Raw genomic sequence first — 19,818 nt, forward strand, 5'->3', positions numbered from 1 at the left:
ATTCTGGCAGATTCAAAGGCAAATTCATAAAAGAGAACAAAGAGGTGTCAGGTATTTTTTGTTATTTAAAGTACTCTAATGACTGATTTTTAATTTATTAGCAATAGGTTTTCCTGGTTTGTGAGAATTTAACAGAATTTTGTTGGCTTCATAGTTAAACTCAACCCCAGGAGTCCTCTGGTCTGTGTGCATGGAAAGATTGGCCAGGCCCATGACATGATCTAGTTCCACCTCCATGCATGCAACAAGGGCAAGATATCATTTCTAACATATGAGACCTGTTAGTTCATTTCCTCACATAAAGTTTATTTCCACATATTGTATTGCTTTAAACTGGTTGAAAATCAGATAATGGAAGTCTTAAGATCCAAAATAGTGCAAATTTTTCCAAGGATTTTATAAATACATCACTTTTCTTGTAGAGCCTCTTTCTAGCAAGACAACCTATAGACAGATCACTTAGGAAAACTGAGATGTAAATATGTTACTACAAACAGATTCCACATTTTTTATCTGGTTTTTGAGAAAAGGTGGAAAAGAATACCTTAAACACAGAGCTGCTGCAGTGATGAAGTGGGAATCTATGCAAAAGTAACTGGTGAAAAGCCAGGCTCATGATAAGCATGCACAAATTTTAGCAAAAACTTTAAATATTGAATTCTATGTTTACTCTGAAAATAGCCCAGTGTTTTTTCCTTAGATAAGCCACTTACTCTTTCTAGTCCTGTGTTACTCATCTGTAAAATCATACTTCTGGATTCAAACCCTTCCACCTGGAAGAGTCTCTGACTCAAAGGAGTAGTCTAGAAGGAAAGCTGAGGGGACATCTGACTCCTATCTCATACAGAGGTTACACATACCTTTTCAGTAACTTCACCTCTGCCCCATTGTAAGTACTCAAAAAAGTTTGTTGAGAAATGAAGAAACATTTGTTCTGACATAAGAGAAAAATTAGAATTAAAAACAGAACTACTAATGAAGAGGTTCTTTTTCTGCCTATTGAATTTCTCTAACTGGGTGTCTATTTAGGTGAAATCCACAAAAGAAAATGCTCCACTGAGCAAACCAGGAGAAAAGGGTCAAGATTACCAAGACTGGAAACAGATGAAGATCTAGAATGAAGCCAATTCTTCAAATAATAAGCAAGACCAAGATCATTAGAAATATGAGCTGTACTATTAACCCAAGGCTAGAGGCAAAACTCAAATTCAAGAAGGCTCAGGAAAGCCTGCTCTCCTGGTAGGTATTACTTACTATCTTCCATTTAGGTTATTTGCATATATCTCATCTCCTGACAAGATCACAACTTCCTTGGAAGCAAGGATTATTGTCTAATTTACATTTACATCCCCTGTATGCCTAGCACATTGCAGACATTCAATTAATATTAGGCAAATTAATTAAATACTATGCCTTCTAAAGAAAATCAATGCTTATCTTGACATTCAAACAAAACATCAGCTAAGAGAAAGTCAAAATATTTATCATTGGGTAAAAGTTTGTTTTTTATTTCATTTTATTAAAATTATATATGCACCTAGCTGTAATTATCAAATCATTCCAGAATGTTTGCTTAAAAAAATAGCAGATTAGTCTTCCACCACTCCACCACCCTATTACCCTTTCTCAGACGTAAGCATGTTTAGTTCTTTCATATGATTATTTTGGAATATACCCCTACATCTCCAGATTCTTATATTGCTACTTCTTGGTTTCAAGTTTTAGGAATTTGACTTTTAAATATGAAAATGAGGATTGAGCTCTATTTCCTCTACCCATATCCAATATATACACAATCTTTCCTAGGTAGGTGTATTATAATTTTACCTAGATTCTTAGTGTTTCTACATTAATAATTATAACTATGTAAACAATATTCAAAGCTGAGCTATGCAGTAAGCTACTATTACTTCTTTCCTGCACAACTTTTTGTTTTTCTGAGGTAATTAGTGTATTGGGTTTTATTGTTTTTGTTCTGCTTTCCTTGCTTAGTTTTCTAAATATGTAACAGAAATTCAATACCAAATTCTTCACTAGAGGATATTTTAAAAGTTTTCCTGTGCATTATGGCTACCATGTCCCTTTGGCATCTTCAGGAGCAATATAAATATTTAAATTGTTTTTAATGGTGTTTCAGTTATCAATCTCTTGCTTTGCTGAATAGGAGTATCTTAGGCCTGCATCACAAAGTACCTGGACTTTATATCAGCTATAGATATTTCTGATGTTACAGAACTTTACATTGATCAGATCACTTAAAAATATTAAATTGTTTTAATGTGATGTAATGGAAACAGCACAAGATATGGAGACAGACAGATCCAGTAGAGAATTCTAGCTCCACCCTAATGGAACAGTTGTTATTTCTTTGACCCTCAGTTTCCTTACTTAACTGGGAACTTAAAAAATGGGGATTATTGAGAATATCATAGGTTGATTTCTGATTTGTCTATCCACTTGAAAAATTTAAGAATAATAAAAGACCTGTATAAAATCTTCTATAAGCATACACTCACCAAGATGGGACATAGAATTAACCGAAGATCACCAAGTCCCTAAATAACAAAAGGAGGAATCTTTAAGGTGAATACGGAGAGTAAATGAGCCAGATTTATTTGGGGCCCAAAGTTCAGGAAAAGCAGCAAATGAAGATCATAATAATAATTGTCATTAACTGAGTACTTACTATTTATCAGGTGCTTTCTCACATAATCCTAAATGTCAGCAGCTGTGAAATAATTTTGTCCACTTTACACATGAGAAACTGAAGCAGAGTAACTAAATCCTATTGAAATTCACAGATACTAAGTGGCAGAGGCAAGATTCAAAACCAGGAAATTCTGATACCAAAGTTTGTGCCATGCGGACTCAATTGTGACCTGACAATGACTTCCATGAAGATTTAAATGGGCAAAATGATCCTAAATTGTTCATATGCATAATGTATTATATGTATTATAATTTTTTGAAAGAAAGCCCTGTTGGTACCTGAATTGAGAAATTGGGAGCAGTTCTATGAGATTATGTATACTTTGTCAAAGAAAGCAGAAGAAATTGTGCTTGCATCTCCTCAGACCACCGTATTTTGCTCTTGAAGACTCATCATATTAAGGATCTGGAGGAAGCCATGTCAGTGATGTGACGAATGCTAGTTACATTACAGGTTATGATACACAGCGCATACTATAAACTGAATGGTGCCTTCTAAAAATTCATATCTTTAAGTCCTAACCCCTAACTCCAGACTATATCTGGAAATAGGGTCTTTAGGAAGTAGTTAAGATTAAAATAGGTCATATGGGTATGATCTTAATCCAGTAGGACTATGGCTTTATAAGCTCTCTCTACTATGTAAGGACACAGCAAGAAAACAGCATAGGAGGAAAACCCTCACCAGAAACCAACCTGCAAGACCTTGATCTTGGACTTTCCATCCTCCAGAACTGTAAGAAAATAAATTTCTGTAGTTTAAGCTACCCCTCTATGGTATTTTGTTAGGGCAGCCTGAGCAGACCAACACAGAGTATGAACTTAGAAAGAACTTAATAATGTTAGTTGTCTTTTCTTCCTCTTGCTACCTTTTCATATACTGGAGAAAAAATAGGTAGCAGAGAAGTACTCAGTTGTTGAAAAGAAAAACAATGTGAGATTCCTAAAAGAGAAACAGATTCAAAGAAAAAATTAAAAAATTCTATTTAACATTAAGGAGATTATATGATATATAAGGAACCAGAGGTAGAGTCAGAAAACCTGGACTCAGAAATGCTTAAAGTGGGTCTTAAAAATGGAAACAACAATTCAATATTCAACAACACAAAAATACATGAAAATATAGACTCACAGAGCTTATAAAACAATCACATAAAGCAGGAAGAAAAAGGAATCTAATGGCAACAGGACAGAATTTCATCAAACCACAAAAACTAAAAGAGAAAAAGAAAGAAACTGATAATTTATAAAACTACTAGAAAGCAATTAACAATATGACAAGAACAAAGCCTCAAAATATTAACCTTGAACATCAATGGATTAAATGTTCTATTTAAAAGACACAGATTGGCAGAATGGATAAAACAAAAACATGATCCAACCATAAGTGACTTAGAAAAAACTTACCTTACCATAAAGACACACATAGACTGAAAGCAAAGGGGTGGAAAAAAGATATTTCATGCAAATGGAAACCAAAGTGAGTGGGAGTAGCTACAGTTATATCAGATAAAACAGACTTTAAATCAAAAGCAATAAAAAAAGACAAAGAAAGTCATTATATAATGATAAAGGGATCAAATCAGCAAGAGGACATAACAATCTTAAATATAAATGCACCCAACACTGGAGCACCTAGATTCACAAAACAAATATTACTAAAGAAGGAGACAGACAAGATAATAAAAGTGAGAGACTTACACACCCTACTTACAGCACTGGACAGATCATTAAGACAGAAAAGCAACAAAGAAACACTGGACCTAAATTATACTTTAGACCAAAAGGACTTAACAGACATCTACAGAACATTCTACCCAGTAACTACAGAATACACATTCTTTTCATCAGTACATAAAACATTCTCCAGGACAGATCACATGTTAGGCCACAAAACAAGTCTTAAATCTTAAAAGATCAAAATCATATCAAGTATCTTCTCAGACCACAGTGGAATAAAGGTAGAAATCAATACAAAACAGAAACTTCAGAAACTCTACAAATACATAGAAATTAAACAACATGCTCCTGAACAATCCTGGGGCCAACAAAAAAATTAAGATGGAAATTTTAAAAAGTTTTGAATTAAATAAAAATGAAAACACAACATACCAAAACCTCTGGGATATAAAGGAAAGCAATGCTAATAAGGAAGGTTTTGGCATTAAATGCCTGCATCAAATAAATAGAAAGATCACAAATCAACAACAACCTATCATCACACCTCAAGGTACTAGAAAAACAAGAACAAAACAAATCCAATGTTAGAAAAGAAATAACAAGATCAGAGCAGAATGAAATGAAATAGAGATCCCTCCCCCCAAAAAACAATATGAAGTATCAACAAAACAAAAGTTGGTTCTTTGAAAAGATAAATGAAATTGACAAAACACTAGCTAGACTAACCAAGAATAGAGAAGATCCAAATAAACAAAATCAGAAATGAAAAAGAAGACATTACAACTGATACCACAGAAATACAAAAGATTATCAGATATTATTATGAACAACTATACACTCACAAAGGAGAAAACCTAGAGGAATAAATTCCACCCAAGATTGAACTAGGAAGAAATAGAATTCCTAAACAGACCAATAACAAGTAGCAAGACTGAACCAGTAAAAAAAAAAAAAAAGAAAAAGAAAAACTTCCAACAACAAAAAAAAGCGCAGGACCAGATGGTTTTACAGTCAAATTCCACCAAATGTACACAGAAGAACTAATACCAATCCTCCTGAACTGTAAAAATCCTCAATTAAATTTGCTAATTTAATCTAATCTAACCCAACAGAACATCAAAAGGATAATACACCATAATCAAGTGGGTTTTAATACCAGAGAAGCAAGGATGGTTTACCATACACAAATCAATGAATGTGATATATCACATAAACAGAATGATGGACAAAAATCATATGATCATCTCAATAATGAAGAAAAAAGCATTTGATAAAATTCAACATCCTTTCATGATAAAAATCCTCAACAAACTAGGCATAGAACAAACATACCTCAAAATAATACAGGCCATATACAACAAACCCACAGCCAACATCATACTGAATGGGGAAAAGTTGAAAGCATTCCTACTAAGAACTGGAACGAGACAAGGATGCTCACTTTTACCACTGTCATTCAACATAGTACTAGAAGTCTTTGTCAGAGAAATCAGGCAAGAGAAAAAAAATAGAAGGCATCCAAACTGAAAAAGAGGAAGTCGAATTATCCCTGTTCACTGATAATATGAGCCTATATCTAGAAAACTCTAAACACTCCACCAAAACATAGATTTGATAAATGGATTAAGTAAAGTTTCAGGATATAAAATCAACATACAAAAATCAGTAGTTTCTATACACCAGTAACAATCTAGGCAAGAAACAAATCAAGAAAGCAATCCCATTTACAATTGCTATAAAAAAATATCTAGGAATATATTTAAACAAGGAGGTGAAATATCTCTACAAGGAAAACAACAAAATACTGATGAAAGAAATTATAGATGATATAAACAAATGGAAAACCATCCCATGCTCATAGATTGGAAGAATTAATATCATTAAAATGACCATACTGCCCAAAGCAATCTACGGATTTAATGCAATCCCTATCAAAATACCACTGTCATTTTTGGCTGAACTTGGAAAAACAATTCTAACATTCATATGCAACCAAAAAAGAGTCTGAATAGCCAAAGCAATTTTGAGCAAAAAAAAAAAAAAAAAAAACCAAGCTGGAGGCATCACATTAGTAACCAAAGCAGCAAGGTAGGTGCTGGTATAAAAATAGATACAGAAATTAATAGAACAGAATAGAGAACCCAGAAATAAAGCCACTTACTTACAGTCAACTGATCTTTGACAAACTTGACAAGAACATACACTGGGGAAAGGACACCCTTTTCAATAAATGGCGATAAGAAAACTGGATTGCCATATACAGAATAATATAGACCCCTATCTCTCACCATATACAAAAATTAACTCAAAATGGATTTAAAACTTGAATGTAAGACCAGAAACTGTAAAAATATTAGAAGAAAACCTAGGGAAAACTCTTTTGGACATTGGCCTAGGAAAGAATTCATGACTAAGACCTTAAAAGAACAGGCAACAAAAACACAAATAGATAAATGGGACATAATTAAACTACAAGGCTTCCTCACAGCAAAAGAAATAATCAACAGAGTGAACAGACAACCTGAGGAATAGGAGAACATATTTGCAAACTATACATCTGACAGGGAACTAATATGCAGAATTTATAATAAAAAACTCAACTCAAAAAAAAATCCCCCCAAAACAAATTAAACCATTAAAAAGTGGGCTAAGGGCATGAACAGACATTTTTCAAAAGAAGATAAACAAATGACCAAGCATATAAAAAATTCTCAACATCACCAAGTATCAGAAAGATGCAAATTAACACCACAATGAGATATCATCCTACACCAATCAGAACAACTATTGCAAAAAAGGCAAAAAAATAACAGATATTGGCCAGGCTACAGAGAAACGAGAACTCATACACTGTTGGTGGAAATGTAAATTAGTGTAACCTCTATGGAATATAGTATGGAGATTTCTGAAAGAACTAAAAATAGAACTATCATATTATCCAGTAATCCCACTACTGGGATTCACCCAAAAGAAAAGAAATTGATATATGAAAAAGATAACTATAGGCTGAAATTTAAAAATAATAATAATAAAAAAAGAGTAGGAAAAAAAAGGCAACTGTACTTGTATGTTTATTGTAGCACTATTCACAATAGCAAAGATATGGAATCAACCTAGATGTTTATCGATAGAGGATAGATTTAAAAAATGTGGTATATATACATATATACATAAGGAAATACTATTCAGCCATAAAAAAGAATGAAATGTCTTTTGCAGCAACATGCATGAAACTGGAGACCATTATCTTAAGTGAAAATAGTCACACACAGAAAGACAAATACCACATGTTCTCAATTATAAGTGGGAGCTAAATAAGGTGTACCCATGGAGTCAGAGTGTAGAATGATAGACAGTGGAGACTCAGAGGGTGGGGTGAGAGCACTAAGAGAAGGGCAGATGATGAGAGGTTGTTTGGTGGCTACATGTGCATTGCTCCAGTGATGAATGCACCGAAGGCTCTGACTTCACCACAGTGCAATATATCAAATATACAAAATTGCATTTGTACCCCATGAATATATACAAATAAATTAAAGAAAAAAAGAAAAGAAAACCTGGACTCTAGGGAGGCTCAGCCCCTAATAAGCTAGATAGTATTCACTAAGTCACTTACATATCCTTTCCATTTCCTTAGATATAATCAAGGAAGTCAAAATATTAATACATGACCCTTTAACCTCTGTTTTGCTAAAACACCCTAGGATCCTGTAATCTAGGTGGTAGAAAACTAGTCAAATGAAGAGTATGCCCAGGATATATTCCTAAAGTGGTAACACACAGACAATTTAAGAGAAATTCCAAATTAGATCCCAGTAACCAACAGAACAACTAAACATAATAAAAACTGTGATATGCTCCATCCAGAGCCTACATATTTTCAAGGCAGTCTATAGATCATAACAACAAAAGCAATTACACAATTTCCACTTAAATAACAAGTTTCTGTGGTTTAAAAGTGGCAGGTTTTCCACCCTATAATAATCAGTCTTTGGCTGCCATCAGCTATTTTCACAGCATAATTTGAATTGGAGAAAAGAAAGCACAAACAACACTGTTTTTCAAGCTGTGAGAGAATCAGGGATTGAAGAGATTTGATTTAAGAGGACGTCAGATACAAAGCAAGTATGTTGGTTAAAAAAATATATATAGCACAATCCACCAAAAATGTCTATCAATATGGAATATAAGGGTTTTGTGGAAATCCTTGACTTAAAAGTTTCTTAAAATAAAGGACTGTGAGACTGATTTTATTATAAAAACTGGAATTAATAATTGTTTTCAAAGAATTCAGAGGATTCTGACATTTCAAAACAAAACAAAACAGAAGTGTGCCCCCAATGCAGCTGTAGTGTCGCAGACAGAGCTTGGAACTAAAGCTGGTCCTGGATTTACATCCTTGGTCTGCCATTTATTGGCTGTGTTATCATATGTAACACACTCAATCTCTCTTAGCCTTATAGTTTCCTCCACACAGCTTCAGTTAAAAATGAATATGATTAATATATGTGAAAGGGCTCTGTAAAAATGTTGCTTAAAAAAGTGAGAACTTCTAAAGAAGTCTAAGACGTGTTCAATTTTTCAAGTGTATAAAATGTGATGAGATGTAAAAAAACACAAGCAAAACAAAAGGCAAAAGGAATTCCCAAAGCAAAAGAATCATATGAGTACCTAAAGGGAAATTTTTTCAATAGTGAGTAACATAAAAATTTAAATACCAGAAAGTAATGCAATAAAATATTTTTAAATTTGCCTACTTGGGACTGATGATTTTTATACCTAGGCTAAGATAAAACTTGTTTTGGAGTTAATATATCTTCTAGTTCCTATCAAGATGGTTAACTCTTTCCACTATTAGCTTCTTCCACAAAAATCAATCCTGAAAAACTTGTAGCTTAGTGAGGGAAACAGTTATAAAAAACTTAAAAAAGAAAACTATGAGCATTAGAGTCAGGGTGCTACAACCTAATTTGGGAAAGAACAGGTTGTAAGGAAACTTTTCCACGCTACCCTTGCCTCTCCTCTGAGGATAAACAAAGCATATACCTTCAACATGCCATAGAAATTGGACAGCAGAAGGCCAATTATTAATGTTAGCAGCGTACCACGGGGCAACTTAAGGGCTCTTGCAAAGGTGAAAACCGTAGGTAGAGAAGAGGCAGGAAGTGATCAAGAGGGATTCAGTGGTGCCTGGAGTTCCTTGCCAGATTAAGAATATTTGACCACAGGCTAGCCATTCCAATTCACATTACCAGAGTAGCTATATCTTGGGAATAAAAATTGATCTAGAAATCAACTATGAAGAACATCCACCTATTAAAGCAATACAAATATCTAAACACATACCATTGGCTTCCCCATCAGGTCAGGAGTGAGGAAAGAGGGGAAGGACAAAGCCATGTCAGGCAACACCATATTTAGAAGCAAGGAGGGAGACTGGGTTCCTACATGCCCAGATTTCTCCCAGACCAATCATTCCAATCAGGCCCACAAAACCAGAGACAACTAACCGAGATTCTTGGGAACTGCTGCCACTCCAGGAGCTCACCAGAGGAAACTGTATTATGCCCAGGGAAATTTAAGCCAGAGGAGGCAAAGGCCACTAGGTGGCACCAAACCACAGCCAGCACCAGCACAGATTTGGCTCTCAGCCTAATCCCCAGAACTCCTGACTAGGAGCTAACAAGTTTGCTCTATTCATTTCATCAATATTAACATCATATAGTCTTGCACGTTACATAATTGAAAATTCTGGACTCCCCCTTTAGTCTCTGGGAGGGGTTTGATGTAGCTGCTGACACAGAAATTATTGGAATAGATGTACCAATCATTTAAAATAAACATGATATAGCTAAGGCAGTAAGGAAAGATATCAACACTGTAAAGTATGAATAAGAAATCAGTAAGAATAATTTAAAAGGTTGGCATAAGAATAAACGTAATAAAAATACAACAGAGGAGATAAACAGCAGGATGGCTATAGCCAGAGGATACGTGATTTAGAAAATCAGATTGGAGATCTTTCCTAAAAGGTAATAGGAAAGAATATGATATAACAACATGAAAGACAGCTGGGTGTGGTGGCTCATGCCTGTAATTCTAGCACTTTGGGAGGCCAGGATGGGAGGATATTTTAAGGCCAGGAGTTGGAGAGCAGCCTAAGCAACATAGCGAGACCCCTGTCTCTGCAAAAAAATAGAAAAATTAGCCAGGCATGGTGGTGTGCAACTGTAGTCCCAGCTACTCTTGAGGCTGAGGCAGGAGGATCACTTGAGCCCAGAAGTTTGAGTCTACAGTGAGCTATGATGAGGCCACTGTACTCCAGCCTGGGTGACAGAGCAAGACCCTGCTTAAAAAAAACATGAAAGAAAAGCCAAGGGATAGAAGCAGATATGTGAACATCCAGGTAATAGGAGTCTCAGAAAAAATGGTGAGAAGAGGGAGGTGGAGAGAAAGAGAAAGAATTTCTTTGAAGGAATAATTAAAATAAATGCTCCACAACTAAAAAAAGATGAAAGATCTTAGAATGGAAAGACTAATAGAACAAAGAAGAAAAAAATCTGTAATATGACATATTGTGGTTAAATTTTAAAACAAAAAGAATTTCTAAAGCTTCCAAAGAGAAGCAGAACAAGAGAATAAGAGTATGATACAGTAACACTTTAAAAGTATTGAAGGAAAACAATTTTGACTCTAGAATTTTATATCAAGGCAAACTGTTACTCTAGAAATTCCTCAGGCATACAAAGCCACAGAAGGTTTCTGCCACACAGACCCAAACTGAAAACATTCTAGGAAAAGTACTCAAAAAACAAAATCAGGAAGATGATTTAAATATAGAGTAGATAAGGGTTATCAAATATTTTACCTGTTATTGTATAACAAACAAAGCTGAATTAAACATAAGCTAAAAAAAAAAAGGAAAAAGAGAAGAATACCCATAACAACTAAGAACTAAAACTCTAAACAATATGAATTAGTACCAAGAAAATAATAATGAGCATAAGTCAACAAAATTTTAAATAAAAATGCAATAGAGGAGATTGGCAAAGGTTGCCTTTCTGAAGACTATCAACAAATATCTACAAACCTTTCCCAAGATTTATCAAATACAGGGGTGATGTGGGGGGATGTGACAAAGAAGCCAAATACAGAATGAAAAGGGGAACTACAAAATGTTAAATAGATATTTTTAAAGTGTCGTAAGTATAACCTAATAATTTAGAAATCTACATAAAATCAAAAAATTCCTAGAAAACTATGCACCAAAATTATCAAAAAGAGAAATAGAGACCTTGAATATACTGAAAATTATGAAATAATCTGGAATGCTACTGAACATATCCGTCTGAAAAAGCCCAAGGCCCACATGGTTTTATGAGTGGGTTTTAATAAACCTTTAGAAACATTAATGGCTTTCTAATACAAGTTATTAAACCAAATTGGAAGAGTGAGAAACTTCCAAGCTCATCTTAGAGGTTAATGGAATCTTGATTTTTCAAAACTAGAAAATGTAAGGAAAGAAAATATGGGCTCACTTCACTTAGGAATTAGATTGGGAGGGGGAGTAGAAACACCACCAAATAAAATACTAGCTAACTGAATCCAACATTTTATCAAAATATAATTGTCTCCTGGCCAAGTACTAACTAGGCCTGATACTGCTTAGCGTCTGAGATCAGACAAGATTGGGTGCATTCAGGGTGATAAGGTGTCCTGGAATGCAGAGGTAGTTCATCATCTTTATTTAGCTCAATTAACATAGCAAAAACATGTGATAAAGTTTATGACCTATTTATAATTTTTAAAAAACTTAAATTATAAATAGAAGAGAATTTCCTTACATTAGTAAAAGCTATGCAAGAATATGTCCTATCTGAACCTGGATGACCACCTGCTAGTGGAACTCAGTAACAAAATAAACTCAAATAAATTTTCAGTTTTCAATTTTCTTCACTATCTCAGTTCTCACAAATAACTATCCAAAATTCATGAACCATATATAACCAATTAAATGAGAATCTTGCTACACCAACTACGTAATTTTAAGCCCCAAGTAATCTTGGATAGCAAAGAATATCTGTATACCAAAAACTTACATGACCATTATACTTGAGAATCTACAGTTTCTGTAAGATCAGGAACAAAAGAAAGGAAACTACTAGCATCACAACCCTTAAATACAGTTCTAGAGGTCTTGGACAAAATAAAATAGAAAAGAAAATAAAACATGTAAAGATTAGAAAGGAAAAAAATCATTATTTTTAGATCATATAAATATCCACCTAGAAAAACACATTTTTTTTAAATTTCAGCAGTAAGAGAGTTCAGTAAGGTTGCCACATTAAGAGTTTTTATCCTACCTTACATAAACTATAATGGGTCTATAAATTTGGATGAAAAAATATGACATTTTTATAATCAATTTCTATTTGAAATACTTCTATTTACTTTCCCTAACATGTTATATTTTTACTTTCACTAATCTCTAGTTAGCATTTCCTTCGATTATGAATGTAGACAATTTCTATTGTCACCAATAAAAATCAAAGATGTTTCCATATCAATGGAAATATGCAGATATCTTAAAATAGCACTAATGTTCACTATTTCAAAATTATGATAGCTATTAGAACAATATTATTTAATATATTAAAAAAGAAACACATATCTACATGTTCTAACATTATCCTGAGAAAGTTCCCATAGACTTCTCCAGATTGCCAAGTGTCCAAAAAACCTAAGTCTTTGAAAACCCTGATTAGGGAGAGAGAGAAAATTATCCTTATTTGAACAAACTACTCAATATGATAAACAAATTTCAGTGCTTAAGTGAAGTATGTGTTTTTTAAAAAATCTTTACTTAAAACACCTCTTGAGCACCAGAAGTACTAGGGGATGGGCAAGCGGTGACGTGATTCTGTCCATGTTGGCGCCTTAAGGCCAGCAGGTGCCTTAAGGCCAGACCCTGAGCCACTACACGAGTTGCCCATCTGTCGGAACGTGAAAGGACAAGGCCTGGGGACACCCCAAACCCCTTCTGCTTCTACCCATCACAAGGGCCGCTATTGCCATGGACCTCACCATCTCTTCTCCAGCCTCTTCGGTAAGAAGTACACGCACATTTTGATGGCTGGATTGGATGCTGTGGGCAAGACAACCATTGTGTATAAACTGGACTTGGGGAAGATAGTCACCACCATTCCTAACATCGGTTTTAATGTGGAAACTGTATAATATAAGAACTTGTGCTTCACAGTACGGGATGTTGGTGATCAAGATAAAATTAGGCTTCTCTGGAGCCATTACTTCCAGAATACCCAGGGTCTTATTTTTGTGGTAGATAGCAACGATCGTGAAAGAATTCAGGAGGGAGCAGAAGAGCTGGAGAAAATGCTTCAGGAAGATGAGCTGAGAGATACAGTACTGCTGCTGTTTATAAACAAACAGGATTTGCCAAATGCTGCAGGCTCAGTGAAATGACAGAAAAATTAGGTTTTCAGTCTATTCATAACAGAACATGGTATGTTCAAGCCACCTGTACTACACCAGAAATTCGTCTCTATGAGGGACTTGACTAGCTGTCAAATGAGCTTTCAAAACGTTAAATGAAACTGGATTTCTAACCAAGGACATGTTTGATAGCATTGGTCTAGGCTTGTTAAAACAAAATTAGTTTGCGTCTTGGTTATTAAACAGTATCTGAGACTGATTTGGGCAGAATATTATAGCATTTAAACTTATTTTGTTGCCAATTATTGTTTACCAAGTATAATGTTGCTACTTAGCAATATGCATGGTTTTAAAGAAATTCTCCTTGGGAAAAAAAGTATACTTTTTTAATTTTACTTCCCTTAAGTCTAAATGCCTGGACATAGCTAATGTGAAACCTTTAAATAGAACCATTTTGAATGTTTTTTGAGCCCATAACAAATAATGTTTTAAAATTATGTCCTTGCTACTTTATTGATAACTTTATCATTCTTGGAACAATCTGCTGATTTTAAAATATAGCATTCCATTTGTATTTATTTCTCTCCCTTGCCAAAACGATTTTCTAATACTGCTTGCACCAGCCAGGCCAATGTTCCAAAATACTATTCAGTGAACTATAAGTTCACTGAGGAACTTACTTATTTTTTCCCCATATTGACTCCTGGCCTCCACTGGCCAAGTTTACCTTTGTGTGGTTTAGTTTTGATAGCTGATAGTTCTATGCTGATTGCAAAGAGTTCATATTGAGATGGTTTTTAATATTCAGCAAATTGTCTTCTTTTGTATCTTTTTAATGTTGTATGTTGCTTTTGGTATCAGCCTGACTCTTTGCCTAAAATATGATAGTTCTGGTGACATTTTATTATTACATTGTAGAGGAGAAGGGCATGCCTCAATCCTCACTTTGGTGAGGCAAAGACATAAAATGTAACCAAAATGTTTGTACCCTCATAATATCCTGAAAGAAAAAAAAAAGTGTTCAAAATGTCAATAAAAAATAAAAAAAATAAATCATGACTTTTTTAGTTTAAATAAGTATGGTAAACTTATAAGGATATTATGTTAATTTGTTTATTTTTATATGGATTAAAGTTTACAATCCTTAAAAAAAAGTGTTTTTGGAAACCTCATCAAATTCAATGAATAAGTTTCCTTCATAACCCATTTGGAATTATTGCTAATAAAATGAAAAAACATTAAAAAAAGTAAACACTTCTTTTTCAATTAACTCATTTGGTCCCAACTGCGTCAGAAAGACAACAGGTGCTCTTGTCCCAGGGTAGCCTCTACAATTAAGAGCACCTCAGATGTTGAAAGGGTCAGGTACTCTGTCCCAAGTGATCAAAAGATAAAGAGAGAACCAATGAAAGAACTAAATCATTTAAACTGGTCAAGAGGGAGTAGATGAAAATAGTCACTTTGTAAATCATTACACAAAGTAGGATACAAAATAGTCCTTGCCTCTATGCTAACTCTTTATTTCAATTTTATAAATGTATAGGTATAAACAGGTTTAAAATGAAAATGAAGAGATTTCAATTCAAAATAAGTTGAAAATTTCTGACACTCAAATAAATGAGTTAAGAAGTATTTAGGATTTTTATCTAGAAGCTTTTCTAACTATATCTCTATTTGTTGAAAAAGATTCAAGGTTTAGTGCAGAGATGAGATCAGCTCTCTAAGCCGTGTCAACTTCATTGACCCATGACAATAACTTCAGTAGAACAAAATCTTAGTTTGAAGGTACCAATTATAACTCTCCTAATTTCAATGAAAGATGAATAAACTAGTCAATTATTTTCTACTTCCTAACGTTACATTTCCTAATGCAATGTAATATCAGTAGACATAAAAAATCATAGACAATTATAGCAATAGTTGAGAAATATATTTCCAACTTTTATTGGCCTTGTCATAAGGTAAAGCCCTATTTCTTTTATCCATGATCCTTGGGTTTGTTCTATATTGAAAGACTATTATATGAATTAAAATTGTCAAGAACACAAAAATCTACTTAGAATATGTCATAGAATAATTAAGAAGTTTTGTTTTATTCAATGATTTGTCTACATTAAAAAGATTTCTCCTGTTTTTATAGTTGGGCATTAAATTTGACATTTAATAATATTGATACAATTCTTAAATCTAGACAATTATTCCAATTAACCATACACATTTTCAAATAGTAGAAACTAAAAGCCATCATTGCCAATACTACTTACCCTTCTCAACAATTCCCATTTATTATACCTAGAATATTCAACCCAGCACAACTTTGTAATGATTTAATGAATAAAATCGACACATATTAAAAAGATCCTACCTGGGATTTTCCAATGCTTAACCCTATTTTGTCAATCTCCACGTCATTCATTAAGAGATAACTAAATCAAAGACTGTTCTTATGGCTCACATATACAGTAACATGCTTACTTCCACCAAGATGTACAAAATTTGCACTATTATTAAGTATCTTAATAATCTCTGAAAAATAAAATTCAATCGTCCTAAAGTCAGGACCTATTTTCATTTTTGTTTGAACAGCTTATTCTAAACCAGAGCATCTCAAACATTAATGTGCATAAAAATTGTATCTTATTAAAATGCAGATCCTATTTTAGTGGGTAGGACCTTTTTCCAGTGTATTCAAGCTATATAAGCTACTTGCCTTTAGTCACTTAGCAGCCCCTCTTAGTTATCAGATCAGCTGTGGCTACTTGTGATCAAGTAACCCTTATTTTACTTAATAATGGCCCTGAAGCTTAAGAGTAATGATGCTGGCAATTCAGATATGCCACAGAGAAGCCATTAAGTACTTCTTTTAAGTGAAAAGGTGACAGTTCTTAACTTAAGAACAAAAAATCATATACTGAGTTTGCTAAGTTCTACAGTAAGAATGAATCTTCTGTGAAGTTGTGAAAAAGGAAAAAGAAATTAGCACTAGTTCTGCCGTCACACCTCAAACTGCAAAAGTGATGGCTATAGTGCATGATAAGTGCTTATTTAAAATGGAAAATACATTAAATTTGTGGGTAAAAAAACAGAAACATGTTCCGATCAAGGGCAATCAGGTTTGGTACTATCTGTGATTTCAGGCCTCCACTGGGATCCTTCATGGATAAGAGGAGATTGCTGTAATGGGAAATAGTTTTTAATAACTCTAATGATTGGAAAAATTTAGATTTATTCTGTAGCATAAGTTGTAACTATTTAAGGTTCCCACAAAAAAACTATATTCAAAAAAGGCAGGTTTTATACTCTTAAAAGTATTTAACATTTAGATATTAGCAAAATTTTGAAGAAAATAGCATAATGTATTCCGAATTTTCCAATAAGAGATATCAGTAGAAATTATTTAGGAAATCATTAAAAATCTAATTGACAACAAACAATCAGTTTCCCTAAATAAAAATAATGAAAAGTTGAATTAAGAAAAACTAAGGTTATTATCAATTCTTTGTACACTTGACATGTCATATAATGTATCAAACATCTAGAAGAATTTGCATCTAGATCTTCAAAGTATTTCTAGAAAATTCTGCATAATGTGTATACCTAATCTTATTTTTCTGGGTTGGTAAGAATTATAAGTTTGTTAAACAACACTTGCAAATGCTACCTTGAAAATAATTTGAAGTTTGTAAATGTTTTTTCTAAAATACTTACCTTTACTGCTATTCCAAAGTTTCTAAATTTATACAAGCAAATCTAAATGTTTTTTTCCTATAGACTTCTGAGTTAAATGTTTATCAATAACAGAAAATACAACATTTTTGAAACATCTATGCACAGAATTCTCCAAACATAGCAAAAGCAGTATTTCAAAGACATGCTTTGGAACACATTTATAAAATAGACCAAATTTTTACTACTAAACCAGAAATCCAAAAACTACAATAGGAAATTATACACAACCACAAAATTTTCAACTTCTAGTTTATATAACGATTAACAAATTTAGGTGGCGGAAAATTCTTAATTATGTAAATCATCGTTGTTCAAGATGTGTATTATAAGATGTAGGGTGCTACTTAATCCTATCCCTACTAGTCATTAGTAATGTAACCTTGGGAAAGTTATCTTCTTTAAGTATTAATTTCCCATTTCTGTAAAACAGAGTAAATTGCTTCCCTTGCCTATGGGCTGTTCAACAAACATTTTCTGCCTACTCTGGGGCAGCCACTATGCTGAAGTGAAAAAGGTCAATTACTCACCACAGCACTTACATTCTAAACCAAAAGACAAACAGATAATATACAAGTGGATGGACAGGCAGATGAATAAATAACTGCTATGAGATAATATAAACTAGGATAAGAGGATAAAAAAATGACTGGGGCTGCTGTATTTAACAGGAGTATATTAAGAAAGGCCTCCCTGGGGAAGTGATATTTGAGTTGAGACTTGACTCTAAGATGTTATGGAAAACCAATGATAATGCCTATTTTGTTTCAAATATATTTTCTAAATTTCATTATTAAAAAATCAACTTGCATTTATCCATAATCATGATAAACAGGGATGGCATAAACAACTAAATGTGAAAGATAATTTCCAACTAATTTTGCCCCTTAGCTTAATAATTGCTAATTAAGTACAAAGTTGGCTAATTTGTATATTGCAGGTATGTCCCACCCTCTAATAGAGTTGATAGTAACAAAGAAAAAAATAGAAAAAATCAGGCAGCTGGAGGAAAATTGGAGAGAGGGGAAGAAAAAAAGAGAAATAAAAGGACTAGATGATCCATAAAGTGGATAATCAACCCATGAATAAATCAAGACTAAGTGACATTTCTATTTTCATTTTATTCCCAAGAGGTAATAATTTTTAGTGGAGTGGGGGGTGTGCACACGCACGTGTGTGTAGGCACACAAATGCATGCCGTGGCTTTTGTACTTAACTTCACCTAACACTTTTCCCCTTTTCCTCTGGAAGCATTTTATCTCAAAGTATAAGATTTAAACGCAAATCTGTAACTATGAAATGGCTCTGGTTCAACGTTATCAGAAAAGGACCAGAGCCTTAGGTTATATAAATTCTCATGTTTTTCTTCTGAGATGCATCAGTCACTTGGCACAATACTTCAGTCACTGCAGAACGCCTGATTCCTCACTCCTTCCCTGATAAACTGTTCAATCAGAACTGTGCTGAATATATTTTTAAGTATCAAACTAAAAAGCGAGAATTCAAACTCTGAAAAAATGGCAAGGAGGAAAGAAATGCATTTTCTTTAAAGATATATAAATACTATTCAAAAGAGGATGATATTAGTTATTACATTTTATACTCTTTTATAAGTTTTTAATTAAAGGACTTTCAAATTGACAATATGCATTATCTTGGAATTTCATCATAAGAGGAAGCAAAATTTTACCATGCCCTCTTGGGTTTTTCAGCTGGGTCTGAGAATTAAATTGGCAGAAGACAGATCCACAAGACAAAAGCATACAAATTTATTTAATACTAATTTTATGTGGCACAGGAGTCTTCATAAAGAAATGAAGACCCAAAGATTCTGTTAGAGTTGAACATTTATACATTGAATTAGACAAAGAGTAGTAAATTATGAAAATATGACAAGGCAAAAGGGCTTCAGCAAGCGCAGTTATTTAGGTAGAGAAGTGACTGGGAAGATAAGGATTAGTTTAACAAAGTCTGTTAAAGATTTTCCTCAGCCTCAACTTCCCATAATTTCTTTCTGGTATAGGGAGGATATCTTTTACCTGACAATTCAACCTCTTGCTTTTAAGAAGGAGAAAGGTCACAGTGATCTTTTTGCATCTACTATTTTTCAAGCGTGTTTAACTCAAAACAGTCAATATGCCAGGGTGGTATATTTGGAATGGCACATTCTTAACTCTTCCTTCAATACTTTCTTTACACTTTTACAAAAGCTTTCAATCTTTAGCTTCAGACAAGGTCCATGATCAGAGC

The 19,818-nt window shown here is 33.5% G+C and overlaps 1 protein-coding gene and 1 pseudogene across 1 annotated transcript in view; one reads left to right on the top strand and one right to left on the bottom strand.

Annotated features, from left to right (window-relative positions):
• Window positions 1–13,997, top strand: part of LOC123648528 — a 42,569-nt pseudogene extending 28,572 nt beyond the window's left edge.
• The window catches only part of FBXL17 (F-box and leucine rich repeat protein 17), a 485,075-nt gene that overhangs the window by 360,372 nt on the left and 104,885 nt on the right, over window positions 1–19,818 (bottom strand). The gene's annotated exons all lie outside the window — the stretch shown is intronic.

Source organism: Lemur catta, chromosome 12, assembly GCF_020740605.2.
Source record: "Lemur catta isolate mLemCat1 chromosome 12, mLemCat1.pri, whole genome shotgun sequence".
Lineage (NCBI taxonomy): Eukaryota > Metazoa > Chordata > Mammalia > Primates > Lemuridae > Lemur > Lemur catta.